Source organism: Musca domestica, unplaced genomic scaffold (genome assembly GCF_030504385.1).
Source record: "Musca domestica strain aabys unplaced genomic scaffold, Musca_domestica.polishedcontigs.V.1.1 1, whole genome shotgun sequence".
Lineage (NCBI taxonomy): Eukaryota > Metazoa > Arthropoda > Insecta > Diptera > Muscidae > Musca > Musca domestica.
In genome coordinates, this window is record NW_026712114.1 from 31,866,791 (window position 1) to 31,887,080 (window position 20,290).

At 35.1% G+C, this 20,290-nt stretch overlaps 1 protein-coding gene across 2 annotated transcripts in view; it reads right to left on the reverse strand.

The window, feature by feature from the left end:
* LOC101889233 (darkener of apricot like) overlaps positions 1 to 20,006 on the reverse strand; it is a 259,798-nt gene extending 239,792 nt beyond the window's left edge. The window contains exon 1 of one of the 2 annotated variants that reach the window (XM_059121626.1): positions 19,859 to 20,006. The gene's annotated coding sequence lies outside the window, so the exon portion shown is untranslated. The remainder of the gene's footprint in view (positions 1 to 19,858) is intronic. The other variant, XM_059121633.1, reaches the window with a different exon arrangement.
* Between the last annotated feature and the right edge of the window lie 284 nt (positions 20,007 to 20,290).

A 20,290-nucleotide genomic window follows, 5' to 3' on the forward strand; every position in this document is an offset into this window, starting at 1 on the left:
GTAGCATCTTATTGGCTTATATGTTGAATTACATAGGCTGTCATAAGTTTTTTGTTTCCAAAATTTTTAAAAACAAGAAAAAAACTGTAATTTTGGCCGAGCCTCCTCCATTTGGGACGAATTTGGCAACTTAAAAAAAGAAATAAATAAATAAAATCATTGAATAATTCTGTTAAAATCTTAAAAATACCGAATATAGCCGTTATATTAGGGTCTATACGACGACATGAACCTACATTGGGAACTTTCGCTATATATACCAATATTCAAATGCGAAACTTGAAAAAAAAAATAGGAAGGTACTACTATATGGGGGCAAACATACCAAAAATAGGGAGGTACCATTTGGGCTATACCAAAACGTGGACATGCATGGCCCATTTTCAATACCAAAAGTCCAGCAGACATAATATACATTTGTGTAATGTTTTATCTAGCTTCATCTTCATTTCGTTCGGAAGCTAGAGTGAATTCCACAGACGGACATATGAACGGACTTCACTAAATCGACATACAGGGTTGCCCATATTCGACGGACTTTTGGGCCCAAAGGGCCCATTCCAATCGACGAGGCTTGTCCACAGGCAACATTCTTTGCGTCAATTGAATTTTGTACGGGAAAAAATGCAAATCAATGCGAATAATTCCTTGTAAAGTGGACCGAGCCATGCCCAACTGCTGAGAACGGCGTTTTTGGGATGTTCTTGGGGACCTCTCAACACTGGCTCGTACGGCAGCGATATTCTCGGCCGATCGCCTTGGTCGACTTTTATATGGCCTCTTCGGATTAGAAAGAGCCTTACCAGTCGAAAATTTTTCGTATAAACGCTTAATGGTGTTCTTAGAAGGCGCACTTCTCACAATTTTTAATGTTTTAAAAGCACGTTGAGTTTTCACAATTGACTTCTTCTGTTGAATGTAAATTTCAACTATTTCAGAGCGCTTGCGTGGCGTGTATAGGTTCATGGTAAAAATCTGCTTGGTCTGACGCTTCAAACGAGGTATGTCATTAAGCGATGTGACATCTCTGTCAAAAGTTATGGCGTTGCCAGATGGGTCTGTCGAATATGGGCAACCCTGTAGAATTTTCCGCTAATCAAGAATATACAGGGTGAGATGAAAAAAACTGCAACAAACTTCAGACTGCTGTTGGTGAGAATTTTCCAGAAAAAAAAGTTGTTCGTGATGGAATTCAAGCGTGATAGTGTGATTTCTTTATGATTGGCTGGAAAACCACAAGTGGCTATCGTTAGAGCACTCCAACATTTAAATGCGAATAAATCGTTTGTGTCTCGTACCACCGCTTGTTATCGTGATACTGGAAGCGTAGCCCGACGTCAAGGAAGTGGATGTAAGAAAACAGCAATATCAGCCGAAGTGGTTCGAAAAGTAAAGAATCGATTTGATCGAAACCCGCGTCGCAGTGGCCAAAAAATGGCTCGCAAGCTGAACAAATCGCAATTTTCCATTTGGCAAATATTAAAAAATTAGCTCAGGATAAAGCCATGGAAATTCCAAAGTGTGCAAAAACTTAAACCGCAATAGAAAGAAAATAGTCTCAAAAGAGCTAGCTAAAGATTTGCTTCGCTTGGCCGAAAGTGGTGAACTGCCGAATATGGTTTTCTCCGATGAAAAAAACATTCGTTGTCCAGCAGTTTGTAAACAAACAAAATGATCGTGTTTACTTGCCAAAAGGTCAGCTGAAAATGTGCACTTTCGGTTGGCCACTAGAACTCAAGCGCCGGCCGTGGTAATGGTGTGGGCCGCGTTAACAGCCGATGGTCGCTCTCCGCTCGTATTAATCGACCGTGGCATCAGAATAAATGCCGAATATTATCCCGAAAATATTGTGAAGGGTGACCTTGGACATTCCAGCCGCACCACCCAAGAATGGTTACAAAATAAGGTTTCTCGCTTAATTTCCAGCGCACAATGGCCACCAAAATCTCCGGTTACCAATCCATTGGACTATTGTGTCTGGAGTATTTTGGAACGCAAGGTTGGCACTAAAAAATACCAAAGTGTCGATCACCTCAAGCAAGCGCTTCCCCGGGAATGGGCCAAAATACCGCAGAGCAACATTCGGGCAGACAGGCAGAGCATTTCAGAAAATGCAAAAAATTCCTAAGTCTGAAATTCTTTTTGACTAAAGGTGCACAGGTTCGGAAAGTACTCCTCGAGACCTTTAATTTGTGCCCAGCCTCGACACCGCTCATTTTTAGTTTCTGTACTGTGGACGCTTTTATCTGCAATTTCCCTAAAATTGAGACCTTTCAGAAAATGCAAAAAATTCCTAAGTCTGAAATTCTTTTTGACTATAAAGTCCACAGATTCGGAAAGTACTCCTCGAGATCTTTCATTTGTGCCCAGCCACGACACCGCTTCATTTTTAGATATTTTATTCTCGGTTTAAATGTAGAGTTAAGGGTTTCAAAGTTTTTCAACGTAAATTTTAATTAAGTTTTTATTTAGAGATTTCATTTTAAATTTGAAATTTGTACGGAAAATTATGAAATTTGATGAAAACTAATATAATTTAATTTACCTTTAATTTTCTCTGGTTTACTACTCCCTCTCTCTTTCTTTCTCTCTCTATCTCTCCCTCTCTCTCTTTATTAACCCTTTGCGAACCGGAGAAAATATCACCTTGATTTGTGTCTTTGCTAATTAAATTTAAATTTATCTTGACGGACATAAAATTTTAGAGTCTTGGCTTTGGCGACTTTGTTGCAGTTTTTTTATCTCACCCAGGTACCGTTGGATGAGATAAAAAAATATATTACGTATTTTCATGATTTTAGCGGAATTATTTCAAATTTCATATTTAAAGTTTGTAATGGGTACCAAATCGTATGGCAAACAATTTCGTATGCAAATCCAAGTCTTCGAATAGCCCCTACTTGACGTTACCCCCCCATACTCGGTATTTTCATAATTTTTGCGACATTAAAATAAAGTTAAAAAGTCCCAAGCGGAGACAGATCTTGAATCTTGAGCTAGATAGACTTCGGTCCAAGTAACAACAATAGCAGTAACTCAGGGGGAAATTTAAGATGAAATCTGTCCAGTGAATTCTGAGCCAACAAAGTTTCAGAAAGTATCTCCCAAAATTTCAGGATAAAATCAAATAATTTTGGTTCTGCCAGGCGAATATTTGAGCTACTAAATTAGAGGAAACAGTAAACGAGGCAAATTTTGAGAAATGGGCGGCAATACAAAGGCACTGAGGGATCTAAAGGACTTCCAATCTTCAAAGTGCAGATTTTTTGCGAATTAGCCGAAAATGCACAATTCTTTTGCAAATCCTCAGTCAGAAAAAATGAATCTGATGCGGGGTCTATTAAGGCCCTAGCTGGTCACGTAACTGCAACAAATTTCGTATTTAAAGTTCGTAATGGGTACTACAGCCTATGATAAAAATGTTCGTATGCAGGTTAACGTCTTCGTATAGTCCCCATATAACGGTTTTATAAATGCTGGAGGGTATTAAAAGTTCGTACCGGCCGAACATAGCTGCTTTTTACTTGTTTGAAATGTATTTGGTTTTATAGTCTGTTTTGTTTGAAAATTATGAACGTTTTCCACCTTTGTTGAAACAAACGAAGGTAAAAGTTGCGTTGGTGAAAAAAAAATTGGTTTTACATGTAATTTGCTAGGAAAATAGGAGCATAATATCATTGGTATACACTTCAGGTCCAAGAATTCAAGATTTTAGGTAACCAAAAATATAGCTTTGTAATTCAACGACAAATATGATTTTCCATTCCTGGCAAGCTCACAACATTACACCAAAATTTTCCTTTAAAAATTAGCAAATCCTTCGATTCCTTACAATTTCTCTCATCATAATTTTCACAAAGTCACCGAAGTGTATTCATCAATCAATTTCCTTATGAAGAAAAATCTCTACAAACCTCCCTTCCATGGCATTACAACAAATTTATTGTCATTACAAATGTCTTTAGGATATGCCGATGTCGATGATGGATGCCAGCCATGATGCTATGCTGGTATTATGGCATTAAACCATAAAACTATGGGCCGACCGGAGAGCAACAATTTCACTTTAATTTCTTCTGGAGCAGAAAATAATGTGGCCCCGTAAAGAAAGAAACGAAAAAAACGACAGCAACAACAACCATAACGATAACTGCCACCATTACAATAAACAAAACTGCAAACAACTTGTAAAACGTGTCTTCAGTGGTGTGCCTCTTGTTTTTCATTTCTGTTTCGATCGCTCGGTTTTTTTCGTTGTGGCTGGCAGTGATCAATGCACTTTTTTGCAACCAGTTGTTGGAAGTTGTTGTTGCCGCTGTGGTTTGGCCAGAGGATGTGAAGGTAGACAGACAAGCAGCCCCCAAAACATTAGTCGAACTCTCAAAACCACTTACCACAAAATAAAGTATTATTTTTCATAACCTAAACTTGCACTCATTTTTTTTTTTTTTTTTGTTTTTTTTTTGATGAAAAATGAAAATACAACAGAGGCAACAAAAAAGCCTTAGAGATCATGGAAGTAGCAGGAAAGGAGGAGTGGAGTACCACGGGACGAGGTAAACCAATAACTTGGGCATTACCATTAAAACTCAGTTACATTTAGTTTATGATGAAAATATATTTTGCCTATGATCGTTGAAGAGCAAAAAAGTTAAATTTCCATCACAATTTCGTGGACAAATGGGATGGAAGAAGGAATAAAGACGGAGACATACTACGCATGGAGCCGAACAGCCAGCCAAAGAGCAAGTTGACTACCTAGCTAGCTAGAGTTGGTTGTTCGGCTGATGATTACCTATCTGTCTAACTTGTTGTTGGCTGGCATTTCTTGTTCGCTTAAATGGCCATGATTGCAGGGGTAAGGCGATCATATTTGTTTTTCCAAAGATTGAGAAGAGTTAGTCATCATCGACGACGACAACAACAACCTTGCGCGCTCTGGCAACCCAATCGCTGTTTTGTTGGCTTGTAATCACATGGCAGACGCTGATCTGATGACGACGACCAGACAACGGCCATCAAAAGATTGTCAGGTAATAAAATTGCGTAGATGGAGCTAAAGTTTCGCCTTCAAAAAAGAAAAATGCTTAAGAAAAAAAAACGAGAGCAAAGCAACAGGATTACCTGTTTTACCAGACCCTCTACGATCTCGAATTGCACTCATTTCATCATTTAAGGAAAATAAAACTGCGGCAACAACAATTTTAATTGTTGGCAATTTATGACTAATTTTCCATTTTTTCCACTTTAACCACCACCACCACCACAATATGCTGTCAACGAACTCTGTGTCATAGCTGCATTGGCTAATGAAGAAGAGAGTGAGGAGTATTGTGCCAGCTAGCCATTATTAGCAGGCTTTGTGGAATGAAGCAAAAATCGCAATATGTTTGGCCTATCTGCAGCAATTAACTAGATTTACGAAGGTGAAAAAACGCAAATAATTTAATGTGAAATGATTTCACAAGGTTTTGTTTTTGTGGAAATTCAAAAGGAAATTGTAAAGAAAATGCAGTTGTTATTTATTAATCAACCAAAAAAGGAAGGAAGTTTGATGAGACAGTGTTTGTGAGATTTTATTATAAAACAAGTAAAAAAGCTGCAAGTTCAGCCGGGCCTCCACCATTTGGAACGAATTTGGAAATGCACAAAGAAATAAATTGCATTAAAAATTCTTTTAAAATCTTAGAAATACCGAATGTAGCCGCCATATTATGGTCTATACGATGGACCGGCATAGGCAACTCTTATTCTAAGCCATTACAATATTCAACCACGAAACTTATGGGTGAAATGCCGAATATAGGGAGGAAGCATTATTTGCGGGCTATACCAAAACGTGGACCTGCACAGACAATTTTCTGTCATAAACTTTAATATCCATTACGAACTTCAAATAACAAACAATTCCGATAAATAATGTCGCATAAATCATCAAAATATCAAATATCAGGAGGTACCGATATATGACGGCTATAAGAAGACATTGACCTGCACAGACAATTTTCTGTCTTAGGCTGTATTATCCATTACGAACTTCAAATACCGAATTTGAAACAATTCCCGTGAATAATGTCGCTAAAATCATCAAAATACCGAATAAGTCCACTAAGGTCCTTAAAAACTTTTATTAAAAAATCCAAGTTGGTCCTTTAAAAAATTCCTAAACACCTTCAAGTTGGTCCTTGGAAAAAATTATCCAAAAAATTCTCATTGGTCCCTTGAAAATATAATCGAAAATACCCACGTTCGTCCTTAAAAAATATTCTTCAAAAAATTCCAAGTTGGTCCTTTAAAAAGCTTTTTCAAAATATCCACGTTGGTTTTTGAAAAAAATATTTTTAAAAAATTTGCGCTGGTCCTTGAAAAATATTCCTAAAAAATCCACACTAAAAAAATTTAAATCCTAAAAAAAACACTTAAAAACATTTTTCTAAAAAATTCATTTGTGTAAAAAAAATAATAAAAATGTTCTTGAAAAAATATTTTTAAAAAATTTAAATCCTAAAAAACCCACTTAAAAACATTTTCTTAAAAAAATGACTTATGTAAAAAAAATAATAAAAATAAAAAAAATGTTCTAAAAGTGTACGTTGGTCCTTTAGAAAAAGGACGCAAGGACCCACGTTTATGGATCTGTTGGTCCGTAAAAAAATTATTTGAGAATTCACGTTCAATGGTCTAAATCGAAGTGGACCCCGGATTCCCTGACGTCATAATAACATGCTTAGGGGAACAATAGCATTTTCAGATAATCTTCTTTCAGCATACTAAAACTTGAGCTACAACTTTTAAAGATTCAGTATTTTATGTTTTGATTATATATTTCGATGTTTCCCTTAGTTTTGGTGATACTCTTATCAAAAGTTCTTGCTAATATTTTTAAGATAACATTTTGTCATACTGGAGATAAATCACAGGTACGAATGATAGGTGGACAGCTTTTATACAGTATCCGCAGCATGCCGGAGGTCCTTAAGAAAGCCATGTTTTTCAAGTAAAAAATCAGTATTCTCACACTTTCTCGTCCGTCTTAAGGAATTGTCTTTCATGCCTACATTTATAATTTGTTAACAAAAAATTCAATATCTTTATTTCAAATTAAAAATTTTCTTTACATTTCCAGGAAACTCTTACTGTTCCATTTTCCCAGGTGGTAATTCAATAATTTCATATTGATTAATATGATATTTTCTGCAATTGTATAATAACTGTAACAATCATGAAAATGCAACAATAAAAATCAGCTCTACAAAACAAAACAATAACATAAAAATATTGAAAAAAAAAATCCATGAGTTACCATTTTCCATTTCTTTGAAATTAAATATCTCTGATGTTGAACAAGGCTCAACAAAAGTAGCTACTACATGGGAAAACAAGAAAATCCACAGCAAAACAATAACAAAGATAACAATAATATTAAAATCAAATAAACATAAACAAGAACTCCCCCCATAACCAAATTCTAATAAGAAACAATAACAAACAGCAAGCAATGAATGTGACGGGCATCATGGGTGGGAGGAGGTGTGCACCACAATTGTGACAAAGAAAGTCACAACAATGTAAATCAATAACAACACCAAATGAAAGAAGAGACGGCCGACTCTCATTGCAATTATCAGTTTTGGGGGCAATGGCTGAGTGCATTGTTGTCGATGTTGTTGTTGTTGCTGTTACTGGAAGAGACACTATTTACGCACTTTATCGTCTTCTGTTATTGTTACTACTACCGTAATTTCTCCTTCGGGTGCTCCCTTGCTGCACCGAATGTAATTGAAAACCAATATCATCGTTTATTTATTGAGGCATTACTGCCGATCGGAGCGATCGATCCATCGACCGATCGACCGACCAAAGAAAGAGTCGTTGCTCTCCATGGCTGATTGCATGTCGTGACCTAAATAAGAAGAAAAACAACGCCACAGCATAACGACGACGACGACCAAAGTATATGTCTTTAATATGATAACAACAAAAACAACAACAACAACACATTAATAATAACTTCTCTCTAAGTGAGAGTGGGCAAAGACAAGAAAAATACACACTCCATGAGTATATTATTCTTTCATTTTTTGTAGTACTGTTCAATTGGGAGGGGAAATTTGTATGGATGCGTAAACATTGAAATTTGGGAATGAAAATGTTGTCAACTGATTTGGGGTCGAAAATCGTCATTATTATTACGCGATAATAACTGTTTTAGTTGGATTTTTGAAAGGTCTTTTATCAGTGTTTATCAGACTTTAAAAATAACTTAAAGAAGCTAATAAAGTCCCCCATTAGTTAGGTATATTTTTGCCCATTTTAAACTATTTGGGAATATTTAGGAATGTTGTCTATCTGTAAACAACATAATTGTGCACAGACCTTATTTTTGATTATTTTCTGAATAATTTAAAAGTATAACTGTAAATATCTTTAAAAAAAATGCTAGATATATATCAGCATTTCATCATAATTTTTCTTTTAATATTTCATAGTCCATAATTGCGTATCACTTATTGTAGGTATGTCAATAATCACGTGCTTATACAAATATTCTTACTATGTAAATAAGAGACAGTAATCGAAGATGTTAAAGGAATAATTTTGAAGTATTAGTAGAACCCACAATAGTGGATTTTTATAAATACTTTTAAGGACATTTAGACATTTAAAAAGATTTGTTCATTACTGCAGGGTGAGATGAAAAAACTGCAACCAATTTCAGACTGCTGTCATGTCCAAGCCAGTTGTCCGACAGCTGTTAAAATTATTCCAGTGACAGCTCATTACATTGTTTACAAGCGTACAAAAGCATTTGAGTGAGAATTTTCCAGAAAAAAGTTATTCGTGATGGAATTCAAGCGGGATAGTGTGATTTCTTTATTTTTGTCTGGAAAACCACAGGTGGCTATCGTTAGGGCACTCCAGCATTTAAATGTGAATAAATCTTTTATGTCTCGTACCATTGCTCGTTACCGTGATACTGGTAGCGTAGCCCGTCTTCAAGGAAGTGGACGGAAGAAAATAGCAACATCAGCAGAAATGAGCTTGGGATAAAGCCATTGATATTCCGAAAAGTGCAAGAACTTACCTGCACCGCAACAGAAAGAAAATAGACTCAAAAGAGCTAAGGAGTTGCTTCGCTTGGTCAAAGTGGTGAACTGCCGAATTTGGTTGTCTCCGATGAGAAAACATGTAAACAAACAAAATGATCGTGTATACTTGTCTAAGAGGTCAGCCGAAATTTTGCTCCTTCGGTTGGCCACCAGAACTCAAGCGCCAGGCATGGTGATGGTGTGGGCCGCCATAACAGCCGATGGTGGCTCTCCGCTTGTATTAATCGGCCGTAGCATCAGAATAAATGCCGAATATTATCGCGAAAATATTCTGAAGAATGTATTAAAGTCTTGGGCACGCAAACATTTTGGCCGCGGACCTTCCAACAGAACTCAGCACCAACGCACTCAGCACGCGCCACCCAGGAATGGTTACAAAATTAGGTTCCTCGCTTCATCGTTCCACCAAAATCTCCGGATACCAATCCGTTGGACTATTGTGTCTGGAGTTTTTAAAAAGCAAGGTTGGCACTTAAAATGGTGTCTAAAAGGTGTCGATCGCCTCAAGCACACGTTTCGCCGGAAATGGGTCAAACTACCGCAGAGCAACATTCGGGCAGCGTGTGACGGTTTCATTCGCCGTTTAAAGGCCATAATTCGTGCCAAAGGTGACCAATTCGTACAAATCTAAACTTATTCTAAAATCTGATGCTACTGGCGACATTTTTTGTTTTCATTCCATAAAATTTAAAAAAAAAATAAAAATTATGGCGTTTAACATGCTGTTTTTTTTTTTTTATTTCACCCTGAACACCAGATCAAAACTCTAGTATCAATCCTCGTACAAAAAGCGCTTAATTAGCATCACTTATGATGATGACTCGGTACGCACTCTCTTCACACATGACACGTTCCAACAGCACAGGAATGAGGTTGTAACATTGCAGTTGTAAGACGGGGAATACAGCCGCATTAAAAAATCTTATTTTTCAGTCAATTGACAAAGTCACCAGAAAGTCGAAAAGAAAATATTTGAGCCAAGGAGGAGGTGGATGATTGCGTGCGTAAGTGAAGGCAAACAAAACTTATTTACATGTCCATACATTACGTTTGGGAAAAACGTAGAAACGAAATTGCAAGCCAAAAAACAGGCCATCTCTTCCAGAGAAAAAAAAAAGAAAGAAAGGAATGAACAAAAACGCAAAGTCCACAGTGAAGAAAAGCCTGTCACTCAACTTGCATGCCGCGCCAGCGCCTTCTTTGTCCGACACATAACGAGTCAAGAAGAGAAAATGTGTCACCACACATCACTAACGTATGACGACGACTCAAGAATTTATCCATTTTTGGTATTTGCGAAAAAACGGGTGAGAGAGGGAGGTAGGCGTTGGGAAGGAATGTATTCATTTCTGAGGACAATACAAGACGACTTGGTTCTTGGTGTTGATAAACAGTAAACTTTGGTCATGTTGATGATGGTGGTTTTCATTTGCGACACTCATTGACCCAATTATCTGATGTCTGTTTTTAAATTGGAACAACATAACGAGGGAGGACATTACAAAGTTCATGAGAAAATAATGTCTGCGAAAATGTGATTGTTGTCATCAGATTGATTGATTCCATTCATTGGACGAAATATTTGTTGTGGAGGACAACAAAAAAAAAAAAAAAAAAAAAAAAAAAAAAAAAAAAAAAAAAAAAAAAAAAATTTATTAATTATTATTTTTGAGATCCAAAAATTCCTCACATAAATTCTGAAATACTCAACACGAATAATTCCACTTGGGGATTTATCATTGTAAATATTTCGAAACAAAGTACAATTTATACAATAAAAATTTATTTAATAAAGACGTAATGAAGCCTACACGAAAATTAAAGAATACAGGGTGAGATGAAAAACCTGCAACCAACTTCAGACTGCTGTCATTCTAAGCCTCTCGTCCGAGAGCTGTTAAAATTATTACAGTGACGGCTCATTATATTGTTTACAAGCGTTCAAAAGCATTTTGTTGAGAAAAAGTTATTCGTGATGGAATTCGAGCGATAGTGTGATTTCTTAATATTTAGCTGGAAAGCCACAAGTGGCTATCGTTAGAGCACTCCAGCATTTAAATGTGAATAAATCGTTTGTGTCTCGTACCATCGCTCGTTACCGTGATACTGATGGCGTAGCCCGACGTCAAGAAAGTGGACGGAAGAAAACAGCAACATCAGCGGAAATGGTTCGAAAAGTAAGGAAGCGGCTTGATCGAAACCCACGTCGCAGTGGCCGAAAAATGGCCCGTAAGCTGTATATATCGCAATATTCCATTCGGCAAATATTGAAAAATCAGCTCGGGTAAAAGCCATTGAAATTCCAAAAAGTGGAAGAATTTACACCGCAACAGAAAGAAAATAGACTCAAAAGAGGTAAAGAGTTGCTTCGCTTGGCCGAAAATGGTGAACTGCCGAATTTGGTTTTCTCCAGCGGTTTGCATACAAACAAAATGATCAGCTAATGTGCACCTTCGGTTGACCATCAGAACTCAAACTCATGGTGATGGTGTGAGCCGCCATAACAGCCGAAGGTCGCTCTCCGGTCGTATTAATCGGTCGTGGCATCAGAATAAATGCCTAATATTATCGCGAAAATATTCTGTGGGGTTCCTGGCCTCGCAAACAAGAATGGTTACAAAATGAGGTTCCTCGCTTCATTTTCAGCGCACAATGGCCACCAAAATCTCCGAATACCAATTCGTTGGACTATAGTGTCTGGAGTATTTTGGAAATTAATGTTGGCACTACAAAATATCAAAGGGTCGATCACCTCAAGCAAGCGCTTCGCCGGGAATGGGCTAAAATACCGCAGAGCTACATTCCGACAGCGTGTGACGGTTTCATTGGCCATTCGAAGGCCATAATTTGTGCCAAGGATGACCAATTCGAACAAATCTAAACTTATTCTAAAATTTGATGTTATTTCCGAAATTTTTCGCTTTCATTCAATAAAATTAAAAAAAAAAATGTACAGGGTTGTCCATATTCGACGACCCATCTGGCAAGGCCATAATTTTTGACAGAGATGTCACATCGCCTAATGACATACCGCGTTTGAAGCGTCAGTCCAAGCAGATTTTTACCATGAACCAATACACGCCACTCGAGCGCTCTGAAATAATTTAAATTTACATTCAACAGAAGTCAATTGTGTGTGCTTTTAAAACATTAAAAAATGTGAGAAGTGCGCCTTCTAAGAACACCATTAAGCGTTTATACGAAAATTTTCTTTCTAATCCTAAGATGCCATATAAAAGTCGAACAAGGCGATCGGCCGAGAATATCGCTGCCGTACGAGCCAGTGTTGAGAGGTCCCCAAGAACATCCCAAAAACGCCGTTCTCAGCAGTTGGGCATGGCTCGGTCCACTTTACAACGGATTATTCGCATTGATTTGCATTTGTTCCCGTACAAAATTCAATTGACGCAAAGAATGTTGCCTGCGGACAAGCCTCGTCGATTGGAATGGGCCCAAAGAGTCATGGGTCCGTCGAATATGGCAACCCTGTAAAAGTTATGGCGTTGGAATTTGTTGCAGTTTTTTTTTTTTTTTATCCCGCCCTGTAAAATTACTTGGCCTTATCATTCGAGAAAAAAATGAAACAAAATATTGAAAAATTAAAGTACAACAAAAAATTGTTAAAATTGTCTAAAATATGACAAGACGGAGTAAGTGACGTTTTATAAAAAAAAAAAAAATAGATAATAATGCAACGCAGTTTCTGCTATTGCATAGAATTTCATTATTATTTATTTAATTTTTTTTTTTTTTTTGGTTACTAGATATGATAAGAAAGATAATTCAGGTTACTTCACATGTGAAATTTTAAATAGAAAAGAAAGGTAAATAACAATAATTTCAAACAGACATCTAACCTTATATTTGGAAACGTAAAAAAAACGTAAAAAAAAACTAATACGATAAGAAACGACGAAACGAAATGGAATATCTTATCTAGTAGGCCAAAGCACAAAAAGGGGGAACAGAATGAAATTAATTAAAAAAAAAATAAAAAATTTCGATATTGATAAGAAAAGCATGGGGTTTGGCGGCCGGCAGTAGTTCAAACTTATCATCTGAACTCTGTTGTATTGAAATGTTTGATTGGTGGGTTTGACGATATCAATCAGTCAGACAATAATATTTTAAAATCAAAAATCTAAATATGTATGTTTATAAAAAGTGTAAATGTATAACAAAGTAAATTACTGTTGATTTCAAGTCATTTAATAACTTATACAATTCCAATCAAATGTCACACTAATTGAAGTGTGGAAAGAAATTAATCCGCTTAGATAAGACGCAAATAATAATATTGGGTAGAGTATTGAATAAAATGGTTTGAGTGGGGTTAAACAGGGGCTAAGGATTTTGTTTTTAATGCCAAACGTTCTTAGGGCGTGCAAAATCTAGCATTAGATATTGGAAAAAAACTCGAAAGAAATGAATTTGAACAAATCAAAAAAAAAAAAAAAAAAACAAATTCTAAAAATAATTAAATATAGAAAATTAGAGTTAGAGTCTTATCTATCAAAATGGTTACTTTTTTGCAATCTAAAATCCGGAACAAAAAACGTTTTTAAATGCCGAAAATATGCTCTAATGGACGATTTTAAATGCCCTCCACCATTCTATGGAAGGTATATTAGCTTTGTTACTCCGTTTGTAACTCCTCCAAATATTCATGATAGGCCCTACAAAGTATATATATTCTGGATCATCGTAAAATTCTAAGACGATCTAGCGATGTCCGTCTGCCTGTCTGTCTGTTGTAATTACGCTATCTTTCGAACGAATTGAGATAGAAGGCTAACATTTCGCACACATGCATAGTTTATCAATAGGCAGGTTAAGTTCGTAAATGGGCCATCATGTCGGTCCACGTAGGCGTATGGCACCCTATAATGGTACCTCCCATTGGAAGTATTGGAAGATCTTAATAGGTACTACAACCTATGGCAATAAAAAAAAATCGTATGCACGTCTTCGAATAGCCCCCATATGACGGTACCTCCGGATATTCGGTATTTTGATGATTTCAGCAACATTATTTACAGTAATCGTTTCAAATTTCCTATTGGAAAATCTTAATAGGTACTACAACCTATGGCAAAAAAAAAAAATCGTGTGCAGGTCCACGTCTTCGTATAGCTCCCATATAACGGTACCTACCGATGATATTTGGTATTTTCATAATTTTAGCGACATTATTTACCGGAATTATTGCGAATTTCGTATTTGAAGTTCGTAATGGGTACTGCAGCCCATGACAAACATTTTTGTATGCACGTCCACGTCTTCGTATAGCTCCCATATAACGGTACCTACCGATGATAGAATTTTTTCAAACATCGTATTTGAAGTTCGTAATGGGTACTACAACCTTTGACAAACATTTTTGTGTACAGGCCCACGTCTTCGTATAGCTCCCATATACCTATATGGTACCTCCTGATATTTGGTATTTTTATGATATTAGCGACATTATTTACCGGAATTGTTTAAAATTTGTTATTTGAAGTTCGTAATGGATAGTACAGCCTAAAACAAAAAATTGTCTGTGCAGGTCCACGTCTTCGTATAGTCCCCATATAACGGTAGCTCCCGTTATTCGGTAATTTGATGATTTTATGTTTGTAATGGTTACTACAGCCTATGGCAGAGAATTGTCTATGCAGGTCCACATCTTCGTATAGCCCCCATATATTTTGATGATTTTAGCGACATTATTCACAGTAATTGCTTTAAATTTGGTACTTAAAGTTGGTAATGGATACTACAGCCTATGACAGAAAATTGTATGTATGTGCAGGTTCACGTCGTCGTAGAGACCCTAATATAACGGCTACATTCGGTATTTTTAAGATTTAAACAGAATTTTTAACGGATTTTATTTTTCTGAAAATCGCCAATTTGTTGCGAGAGTATTCAAAGTTCGGTCCAGCCGAACTTTAAGCTTTTTTACTTGTCAGCTCTATTTTCGTTATCTACTTGAGGTTTCCTTTTTTTCCATTGTCTAGAAATTCAGTATTTTGTGTGTGTTTTTTTTTTTCAACATAAAATATCAGTAACGATTGTAATTTACACCTAAAGTATTGCGAATATTAGAATCTGCCGTTTATACATGACCTTGGTGTTTTTCCGCTTTGGAATAAAACCTGTCTCACATACAGTTATTATGAATAAATGTTATGACCATAAATCAAATCTTAATCGACTCTGTGTAAAGGTAAAAAATGAGAGCATTAAATAAACATTTATAAAATTATTAAATTTGTAATAAAAATCCAACGGTAGCTTCCATAAATTGTAATTAAAAATAATTTTCAATAATTTTCCATGTTACTTCACATTATTTTTTGCAAAAATTTAAAAAAAAAGTTTGATTGAAAAAAAACGATTTTTGTCACATTAAAATCATTTTGACATTTGAATGGATTACACCTAAAAAAAATTATGCATTGTTGTAATTTAATGCATTTTGGACGTAATAATTTTAAACACATGTTAATTATCATTTTTTTCTTTAAATTATATTATTTTTTTGGAATTTCGTAAATTTTTTGTAATATCATCACTTTTCATGTTAAAAAAAAATTAGACTTTTATAAATTTTTGAAAATGTTGACTTCTGCTGCTGCTGGTATTCGTTGCATTAATGATTCGCTGAAATTTTGTTGCAATTGATATTTATTTATGTTTTAACGTAAACACAATATGGTTTGTTTTTACACAATTGGGTCATATTAATTGCAATATTTTTTTTTTTTTGATCAAGATTCAAATAAACACGTCAAAGCCAACAAAACAAATCATTTAGGACGCATGTAAAACACTTCAATATCGGCGATCCAATATTTTGTTGTTTTTTTTTTTTTTTTTTAATTTTTGTTAACTTTTTGGTTATAGCTGCTCACACCATTTATATTTGTTATATTGTTCAGTGATTTTGTATTCCAAAAATTTATGTTAAATGCCAAATATTTTTTTTTTATTCTTAAATATTTTTCTTTATTCCCAGTGGTTTATGGATTTGCAGTGCTGACCAAAGTCTGACAGACTGAATGACTGCCCAAAATCCAATCTAATCCGATCTATTTTCACAACATTTCGTGTGAAAATTCCAAAAAAAAGTTAAAATTTGATGACGCATATGAAGGTTAGTAATAACCATAACGACAAAAGGTTACCCCCTCCCACCCTCCCCAATTTCCACAGTATTTAGAGATATGCAAAATGTGATTCATAAACAATAATGCCATTGATAAGAAAATAATGAGCTAATAATTTTTGGCTAAGCAATAAATAGCCGAACAGCTTAGTAAATTAAAACCACAATAGAATATTTAAAGATCATTTTAAAGCTCTACAAAGTTAAACAAGTAAAAAAACATTAAGTTCGGCAGCCCGAACTTGGACCTATACACACAATGTTTCGCCACACGAGCTAGAACCCATTATGACCTACAAAGACTAATTTTTAGACAAATCTGTAAAAAAAAGTGACAAAAATCATCAAAATACCGAATGTCGGGAGGTACCGTTATATGGGGACTATACCAAAACGTGGACCGACATATCTCACTTTCAATACATACACCATACAAATTTTTCTGCTAAATTTTGACGCTCTACAAATAATGTGAGCTGTATCGTTATTTCAACAAACAGACTGGCGGACATCGTTAAATGATTATGAATTTATATATTCTTTATGGGGTCTATGACGAATATTTAGGGTTGATACAAGCGGAATGATATTTTCAGAATATTTTCAGATTTAGGTCCCCATGAATTTTTCTTATTTCAAAAGATCAAAATGCGAGAACGTATTGGTCGCGGTAAATGTGCAGTATATAGTCTCTTTATGGGGTATTAATAGCCCGGTAAAGTAAATCTTCGAGGAAAGAGCGAGCCTGTACGCCCTTTTTGGCCTCGTATTGGCCTCGATATATCCTTATTCTATAGTCATTTTATGAGGTATTAGTAACGTGATACAGGCGATCTTCGAGAAAGGTCGGCCCTATACGCCCCTTTTTGGGGCGGACCCGAAGAAGTCGACATATATATATTTAAGTTATTCACCTGAACTTTGGTATTGACTCCAAAATATATGGTTAATAATAAAATATTGGACTCTTATACGGAAGATACGAGAAAGATTGGACCCTTACATTCCACCTTCACGCTAGACCTAATACTGGCAGACATATTGGAATGGGGGAAGTTTAAAGAGGTAGTGAGAAAATGTCCATCACTGTTCCGACATATATACAGGGTGAGATGAAAAAAACTGCAACCAAATTCAGACTGCATTCATTTCTAAGTCACTCGTCCGACAGCTGTTAATATGATTCCAGTGACAGCTCATTATATTGTTTGCAAGCGTACAAAAGCATTTTGGTGAGAATTTTCCAGACAAAAAAGTTTTACGTGATGGAATTCAAGCGTGATAGTGTGATTTCTTTATATTTGATTGGAAAACCACAAGTGGCTATCGTTAGAGCACTCCATCATTTAAATGTGAATAAATCTTTTGTGTCTCGTACTATCGCTCGTTACCGTGATACTGGTAGCGCAGCCCAACGTCAAGGAATTGGACGGAAGAAAACATCAACACCAGCAGAAATTGTTCGAAAAGTAAAGTAGCGACTTGATCGAAACCCGCATCGCATTGGCCGAAAAATGCCTCGTGAGCTGAACATATCGCAAGATACCATTCGGCAAATATTGAAAAATGAGCTCGGGGAAAGCCATTGAAATTCCAAAAAGTGTAAGAACTTATACCGCAACATAAAGAAAATAGACTCAAAAGAGCTAAAGAGTTTCTTCGCTTGGTCGAAAGTGGTGAACTGCCGAATTTGGTTTTCTCCGATGAGAAATCATTCGTTATTTAGCAGTTTGTAAGCAAACGAAATTATCGTGTTTACTTGCCAAAGAGGTCAGCTGAAAATGTGCATCTTCGTTTGGCCACCAGAACTGAAGCGCCGGCCATAATTCGTTCCAAAGGTGACCAAGTCGAACAAATCTAAACATAATTTGAAAATTTGATGCTTTTTTCGACATTTTTTGCTTTCATTCAATAAAATTAAAAAAAAAAATGTAAAAACTATGGCGTTTGACTTTGTTGCAGTTTTTTTATCTCACCCTGTACTTGAACCGATTTTCACCATAATCCATCATGAAATCGGATAATCTGAACTGATATCTGAAAATTGGCAGATGTATTTCTGAGCTTTATGAGATATCAAGTACCAAATATCATTGTTATGAAGGGAATTTTACGATTGTGAGGTACTTAAACTCAAAATCGGATGACACATATATATAAAAAAGCTTTAGCAATATCTGAAACGATTTTCAATCAATTTGACACACGTTTTTCAAGGCTATTTGGGCTAGTATTAACCATTTGATGTACAATAAGAATTACACAGGGGACCTATATCCAAATCTGAACTAATATCTATACAACTTTCCAAAGTTCTTTCTGAGTTGTATTTGATATCTTTTCCCAAATAATGTTGTTATGGAGCTCATATACCGGCTGTGAGGGACAAATATAACAAATCGGATGAACAATATATATGGAAGCTATAGTTATGTCTGAACCGATTTCAACCGATTTGTGCCAATTTCCATAGTATTTGAGCTAATGATACACATTTGGTGCAAGGTCAAACACAAATCGGACAACGATATGTATGGAAGTTATATATAAATATTGACTGATTATCTCTAATTTCAATTAGGTTCGTCCTTGGGGAAAACAAATAATTTGTGTAAAACTTCATCCTGATCGGGCATTAAATGCGACCTGTAATTTGCTTACAAAATTACATGGACAGACGGACGGATGGACGTGCATAAATCGACTAAGATTCTAATTCTATTCTGAGAAGAGCATCTGGCACTGATAATGGCTAGGATTGGGCAAAAAAAAAAAAAAACAATAATGGTCAGACATTTAGCATTTGTGATATTTTAGATAGTTTATATCAGATTTTCTTCTGGGAACCAAGAAAATTACATTTCAAAAATTTAAAACTATATATTTTAGTGTTTTAAGATTCCATTTTTTTTGTTTGTTCAGTTTAATGATGTTGGTTTTTTTGTTATCGTGTGGGCTTAATTTCCAAATTTTTTTTTCTTAATTATTTTTTTATACAACTTGATAATTTTTTTTTTTTAATTTTCACATTTGAGACATTTTTGCTGATATATATATTTTTTAATCTTTATTTCAATATTCACTTTTTTTGTTTAATTTTTATTTAATAATTTTTTAAACTTGGAATGTAACAACCATTTTTTTTTTTGGTTTTTAAAACTAATACTATTATTACAGTACTATTGTGAATTATAATTAAATTTTAATATTATTTCTTTATATTTTAAAATATTATTTTTATATTTTTCAAGTGTTATTTTATGATTTAAATAAATTAAAATTTACTTGTTTTTCTTTATTTGTGTATTTTTAAGTCATATTTTTTTACTTTGATTTAATATTTTATTTCAATTTTTTATATAATTTCTCTATTTTTATTCGATTAAATATTTTTGATTTCTTGTTTCTTGCTCGATTTCATGACAAAATTTTCTCCAGATGCATTTTTTGTCATCACTTTAAAAATTCAGATTTTTTTTTCTCAAATTAATTGAATTTTTCACAATTTGTTCTTATATTTTTCAATTAAAACTCCAAAAATTATCGTATAAACAAATAATATGACATGTTTTATGTTTTTCTTTTGATTATTTACATTTTCTTGCGTTTCAATACAAAGCAAACACAAACAAAAATAATAATAACAATGCACACACGTTGTTTTTTGGTTAAAAGAGTAAAAATTCCGTAATATTTAACGAAAGCACCTCCATTCGCTTTAAAATAATCGCATCGACTGAATTCACAAATGTTTTGGATCTTTCAAACAAGTGTCGACAGCGGCGGCAGTGGCATTGTTGCTATCATTTTGCGTGTCTGAGAGAGAGGAGATGATATCCAAAGACCCGTAATAGTAGTTGGTTAAACTCATAAGTTCTCAGGGAGGGAGAGAGAGTATTGGGGAGTTGGAGCCAAACAGTTTGTGGGGAGAGTTTGGGAGTGTGAGAGAACAACTTGGCCAGATAAAAATCCAACCCAGGGGTGCTCAAAAAGAAATATCTCTTTTCAGTCAAATTTCTCTTTGCTT